At 38.9% G+C, this 6843-nt stretch overlaps 1 pseudogene; it reads right to left on the bottom strand.

Moving 5' to 3' along the window:
- Nucleotides 1-524: 524 nt before the first annotated feature.
- LOC127546828 (stathmin-like) lies at nucleotides 525-1669 on the bottom strand (annotated as a pseudogene).
- Nucleotides 1670-6843: the final 5174 nt, after the last annotated feature.

Here is a 6843-nt window from a genome sequence, read left to right as displayed (position 1 = left end):
TCTGGTTTACTCCAAATATGATTCCTTTCTGTTGTTTATAATTTTTTGTGTCTCAAGTCAGGAGCTAGATTTCTGGGTTCCATTTTTCTCTTTGTGACCTGATTTTTAAAAATTTAACTGATTTTTTTTTTTACAGCACTGTACAGTTTTATTAACCAGTCAAGTACAGTAATATCTGGAAAGACCAGGACAAAGGTCAGTTTTCAAAACTGAACAGACAGATATATTCAGCATTTAATAGTTGGAAAGAAGCACACCACAGATTTCTTTTACAAACATATTTTCACAGAGCCAATATAGTACTAGTCATTAGCCTAGCACTGGGTATACTGCAATGGAAAAGATGCAACAAGAAAAATAATACATTGGAAAGACTTCTACATTTTAGAAAAAGAGCAAAACACTTGTAGTTTCTTCCTTTTTGCCCCCCAAAACAAAACCTGTATGGTTTGTATCTACCTATGTGATTCTATATCAGTTTCAAGAATTTTTTGTCAGGAGAAATAAAATAAAAGCAACACTGGCTAAATCAATTTTTGGATGCTCAGGAGTGGGAGAAGCCAACTCTTGGCCAGCAAATCAGCTCTGTTCTCATCAGCAGGGTCTTTGGACTAGTTCTTCCACACTTCCTTCATGTGCTTATCTTTCTCCTGTAAACATTCCACCTTAGCAGACATTTATGCCTCTCAATTCTCTGTTAGCTTCCATTTTGTGAGTCAGTTTTTCTGCTGCTATTTTACCAAAGTTGTTGTTTTCTTCAGTTGTCTTCTGAAGCACCTTCTCATAAGGAGCTAACATAAGGTGCTAACTGCTTCAAGACTTCAGCTTCCTAAGACTGATAAGATTTAGATTTAATGAGATTAGGGTTTCTGTGGTCTGGGAGTTAAATGATAAGATCTAGTGGCAGGTTAGGGGTTCAAGAAACCAAATGGAGAGGTTTGGCTCTCCTGTACCCCTTGGGATTTGGCGCAAGGACAGGGAGTTTTGGGGACTCCATTCTGGCCGTGCAGAGGTTCTCTGTAAAGGAATTTACCCGAAAACCTAGATTGATAAAAGGGTTTATTATGGGATTGGAAGTAAGGTTAGAAATTCTGACAAAGAGGCATAAAGTCTGATTAGGGAAATAGGTGAGGGTAAAGAGAGGATGGCACTGGAAAGAATATTCCAGTGGACAAAGGCCCTTGGCATCCCAAGCAGGGCATAGCTGGCATGTTTGGAACCTCTGCAAAAAGAGGGTTTTAGTTTGGCTTTTTTATAATGGGAGCTTTAGCTGAAGGGAACTCCTGGGTGGAGCCCCAAGTTGGCTCCTCACTGGGTTTCAGCTTGAGCTGGAATTTGTTGAATTCAATGAGTTTCAGGACTGAGTGGACCCCATCTAGATACCAAAGATGAAACTGTCCCTTGGGGCAGGGTCCCTCACTGAGACAGAGTTGAAGGAGATTTTCTCCTTTAAGGATTTTTAGAGTTTCGGGGTCCCTTCTTCAAGACTTCATCTTTCTAGTGCAGCTTCTAGTTTCTTCTGAATTTCTTCCAAGGAAAAATCTTTCTTCTTTGGAGGGGAAAGGGGTAATTCTAGAACTACTTTTAAATGAGGACTAAGTATCAGCTCAAATGCATACCCCAACGCACGCTTCTCTAGTTCTTTCATCTTATTATCAGAAAAAGCCATGGTGAATAGGAGACAAGAGAATGTCACTGTACTCTAGACAGTCCACATGGTGTAGAAACCCTGCCCCATCCAGGCCACAACTTGTTGATTTCTTAAAGCAATATCCTAATGTCCTAAATGTAGGTGAATATGGATTTTGTAAAAAGATGCCAAATCCTCCTCCTTGTAGAAAAAGCAGCCCCAGAACAATGCTTTCCTTCGCATCTGAATGCCCAGCCCTTTGCCATACCTTAAGTAAGGCTTTGATCTAACCCACATCCTTTATAAGGAGACCTTTATATCCCAAAATTTATGCCCCAAGTTCACATGGTTAATATTAGTCTAGCCAATATTTAAGCCCTGGTGCTCTGACTTCAGATCCAGTGCTCTCTGCATTGTCCTACACTGCTTCCTTGATGTTTCATGTAGTTATTAACCTGTTTACTGAACTGAATAAGAAAGAGTAGGGCTAATATGAATGAGGTGACTATTGGAGACAGGGGCAGAAAGGAAATGGAGGACGGTGGGAAAGGTAGAAAGAAAGGATTTGCTGAAGAACTTGATTCAGTCCATTTTTACTATTATTTTAACTGGAGAGACTAAGCCATGCCAAAGAAGTTTTGGATGTTGGACTCAAATATTGGTATTTCCTTGAATCTTTGAATTTCCTTTATTCGGTATGCTCTTGCATTTTTCCCTCCACAAATGAATAGAAGATCACTGGTGCTTGTTTAATAAAAACTTGATTTTATAGAGAGTTTTTTATAAACATTTTTTTAAATGCAGCTCTATCCACTATTCTGTCCATGTCTGGCACCAACTGGTGATGGGCAAAGGATGAAGCGAACTTTTTTTTTCTCTGTGAAATGGGAAAGGAGATAAACAAGGGTTAGTTTAGTTTTTATAAACAAATGGAGGCTGGCCAGCTCTATTAGGGAATGCATGATTGCCCTCCGCCAACAACCAGAATTAGCAATCAGTTCTGGGAGCTGAGTAGATGAGGAATAAAAATGAGCTGTAAGGCATCAGGGAGGTATGGGCTGCTCTTTAGAAAGATTAAAGTTACCCTGTGCCTTTCTGTCCCCTAATTACATTCTTTCTAGTTGATATCTCTGAATTACATGAGAATCAGCCATCGCTGGGCAAAGCAAATAGACTATTATATTGTTTCATAGAAATTGTGGGAAAAGAACTGAGAGACCATGAGAAGGAGCCATTCTTTCTTCTGCACATCTTTGCCCATGTGCTCTAGTGAGCACAGTTTTTAATTGAAAGGAATGGACAATGCTATAGTGCAGTTAAGGTTTGTCCTATGACTTTGTCAGAGCCTGAGAGAAAGGGACCTCCCACTTAGGCCTGAGGTCAGGAAGGAAGACACCTTTTGGCCAGAGGCCAGAAAGGAAGGGAGAATTTATCAGGAGTCTTTTCCTTACTGGAGCATGTGAAGGGCTAGAAGTAGCTTGCGTGAATCTGTGATCCCAAATTCATTTCCCCAAAGGAAAGAATACAGATGGAAGCATTAAAAAACCATCAGCATGGTGCTTTCAGGCTTTTAGCAAAGAGAACCCTCTCTCTCTCTCTCTCTCTCTCTCTCTCTCTTTTTTTTTTTTTTCTTTTGGTATGAGGTCTCAATCAATGGGACTTAGGAAAGATAATTCTCATACCCTTTGAGGCTCAGCAGAATCTTTTTAAAAAGTACTCAAAACATTGAAATTTTCTCAGAAAACAAAGCCTGGCTTTAGCTATTGAACTTACCAAGAATTTAGCTGCTCATTAAACATACAGTCTACCAGTGCCCCTAGGCTGAATGAAGGACATCTTTCTCAAGTCACATTATGCTTCAGTGTCATTCCAACCTATTTTTTTAGTCCTTGACATTTAATCATTCAAAAATGCCTCATATGGCCTCATCTATATTACCATCATGAACATAATATTATCATGCAATTAAAGGGCATAATAGCCTGCTAAACTGGATATCCACTAAGTAGGTCCCAGGTACTAGTTAAAACAGTTGAGTTGGCAATCAATGAAACATTAAAGTATTTTATGGGAATTCTGAAATGGCAGGATGAACTGAATTTTCAATGTCAGGGTCCTGAGTCCTCTAGATTTGTGTTGGAGTTCAATCACTTAGTTCACTATTGAAATTTCCAGGTTCAAAGCTGGCTTTCTAAAGACAAATTAAATCTTTTGTACTTCGAGATGGAAGATCAAAGGTGACAGATCCTGGGTCATTTTGGTTAAGGAGCTATCATCTTAAAGCAGTCTTAGAAGAATTAAAAAGTAATTCCTTTTTGACAAATAGATCTGGGCAGATCAGAGAGAGATACGGCAAAGTGGTGGAAGCAACACAGTGTTTAGACTTTTTTAGACATTAGGTTTGAAGTTATGCACTGAATCTGAAAGAGTCTTTTCTTATTTTGCCTTGGTTATATCTAGCTGTTTTCCAAAAAAGCAAATGTTATGGACTTTGTATTTTGATAAATGATGGAAAAATATTTACATTATTGTGGATTTGTGAATGAAGCAGGGTGATTTGTTATTTGTTGTTGAGAGGATCACAGTTTTTCCTGGACTATGGTTCTGAAGAGAAGAAATAGAGAAGAAGAGGACATCTTTACATGAAACTTGTATCAGTATCAGTAATTCAGTATCAGTTTGATGTTTGATGCAACAGATCTCTATGGATTTATTTTGTATACAACCTGAATGTATATAGGAAGCATGTGGTGGGTATAGAACTGGTCCGAACATCAGGAAGATTGGGTTCAAGTCCTATGTTCCACACAAAGAAGTCATATGATTTGGAGCAAGTTCCTTAAATTGGCCATGCCTCAGGCAATTCTATATAATTAAGTTATTGAGTTGGTGCTGACCTGTGCTAACAGAAGATGTGTTTTAAAGGAAGTGCCCAATATAAATGAAAAAAAGAAGAAATTTTGTATTTACTTGTCTATGACTGTGATAACCCTTCAGTAGAATGTAAGTTCTCTGAGGGCAGAGAGTGTCCACATTTTTGTATTTATAACCTTAGAAGTTGGCACAGTACCTGGTTAGAGCTTAAGAATTAGATGACTGATTAAACCTGCCTAAGGCTGATAGGTACTAGTAATGGTGGTGGAAGGGGAAGTTTTCTGGAGTCAAGGAAGTAGAATTTTAGTTGGGGGGAGAGCAAATATTAAAAACGTAGAGGCCAGATTGGTACCTGATCTGGGGGTTTCAAGATCATAGGATTATAGATGTAGAAGATGTCTTAGAGATCATTAGTCCTCATTTTACAGATAAAGAAATTGAGGCTGAAAGAAATTTAAGTTGCTCAAGGCCAGAGGCAGGGTAGTGACAGAGCCAGGGTCAAACTCAGGCCTCTGAACACAAGTTTAGCTATTTTTTTCCCCCAGAGCATCACAGTGAGAAGGTAGGGCTGAGACAAATGAGAAGAATGGTTGTCCTAGCAGGGATTCAGGACTAGAGATTCTATACCAGATCAGGAAGTCAAAATACAGGCATCCAGGGAAATGAACATTTGTCTGATTCAATTTGATTTCTCTAACTTTGAATATCTTTTTTATTGTGGTTGCATGAGCTCCCTCTTTTTTCCAGTGTTGACTTGCTGATATAGTCAGAGGCAGAGTGTTCCAGGACTCCTTGCTACTCAATTGTTCCCCCTGGGGTATGAGATGGGATAACTTGGTTTAAATATTGCATTCATAGCTCTATTTTGTCTGGCTTTCCTATTGTCCTCTAGGACATAAATGCTTAATTTCATGAATGCTGCTTCCCAGGAGTCGGGGTGGGGTCCAAAACCTGTTGCCTGTTGGTGAAAGCTATTAGGTAGGGATGAATATAACAGGGGTGGATGTCTTTGTTGTGAAATGACATAAGGACATCATGTTTTGTGAGCTAGTTGCTAAATAGGAAAAGCATTAATAATTATTTTATAACTATGATACAACTAGCACATAGTTTTTGAAAAAAAAATTCAAGCCTTTGTAATCTGTTTTGCACAGAAGGAGAGGGAATACTATGAACAGGTGCAATCTGAATTGAATTATTTCATTACTTGCTCTTTGTGTGGTTACTGCCAAAAGAACAAAGATGCTTTAGCCTACCTTTTTATTTTATTTTATTTTTGAAAAAGTTAACTTCATTTTGTGGAATTGAAATGAAATTCACATAATTCAATTAGACTCAGCCTAGTACACAGAGATATCATCATTATCTTCTTGGATGTTTTCATGATTCTGCAAACTTTTTAGGATTGCTCTATTACTTGTGTTTCATAAGCAGAAGCTATTGGAAACTAGGTAATGACCTGGAATCTCAGTCAGTCTCTCTCTCTCTCTCTCTCTCTCTCTCTCTCTCTCTCTCTCTCTCTCTTTCTCTCTGTCTCTCTCTGTCTCCCTCTCTGTCTCTGTCTCTCTTCCTCTCTCTCTATCTTCTCTGTTTGTCTCTGTGTCTCTATTTTCTCTGTCTTTCACTGTCTCTGTCTCTCGTTTCTGTTTGTCTGCCTGTGTCTCTTCCTCTGTTTCTGTCTTTGTCTCTTTTGTCTCTCTTTTTGTCTCTCACTGGATAGATTCTCTGCTTCTGAAATGAATAGGAAACAAATATGTAAATTAATTGCATCAGGCAGGCAGTCTAGACATCACTTTCCAATAGGCCTCTGTGCTGTATAGCTGCAAATTGATTTGCTGTAAAAGGCCCTGAAATGCTATTTGGTAGCATTATGGAGAGGTTCTAAAACTTGGCTGGAGCCATTAAGGTTATTTCTCAAGTTGGAGCTTCTTCCATGTCAACCCATCATCCTTTAAGTTACTTCTCCAGCATTGTGCAGTAGAGATAGTCTTGCATTTGGAGTCAGAAGTCCTGGATTCTAATCCTAGCTCTGCTATTTATCTCTCATGTAAGCCAACGCAGACAGATGTTATTTCTCATACTCTTTTAAGATTAATAGAAGGCCCTGTGATTAATAGAAGGGTATATGGAGAAAACAGGAAAGCTGCCCCTGGTGTTCATTGGTCCTGTGAGCCTGGGCAAGTGGTGGATCTTACATGATCAGTCCTTGTCATACTTATGTCAAAGCATGTTGTTCTAGTATTGTTGCCTTTACAGTTGCTGGTCCTCCTTAAAAGTAAAACAAGCAAAGTACCAGGTGTAACCTGCACAGGTGATGTTTGCTGTGGATTGAAGAGTTT

The sequence above is a fragment of the Antechinus flavipes genome, chromosome 2 (assembly GCF_016432865.1).
Source record: "Antechinus flavipes isolate AdamAnt ecotype Samford, QLD, Australia chromosome 2, AdamAnt_v2, whole genome shotgun sequence".
Classification (NCBI taxonomy): Eukaryota; Metazoa; Chordata; class Mammalia; order Dasyuromorphia; family Dasyuridae; genus Antechinus; species Antechinus flavipes.
Note: the sequence above shows the minus strand (reverse complement) of the source record. Positions and strands in the feature narration are given on the sequence as shown.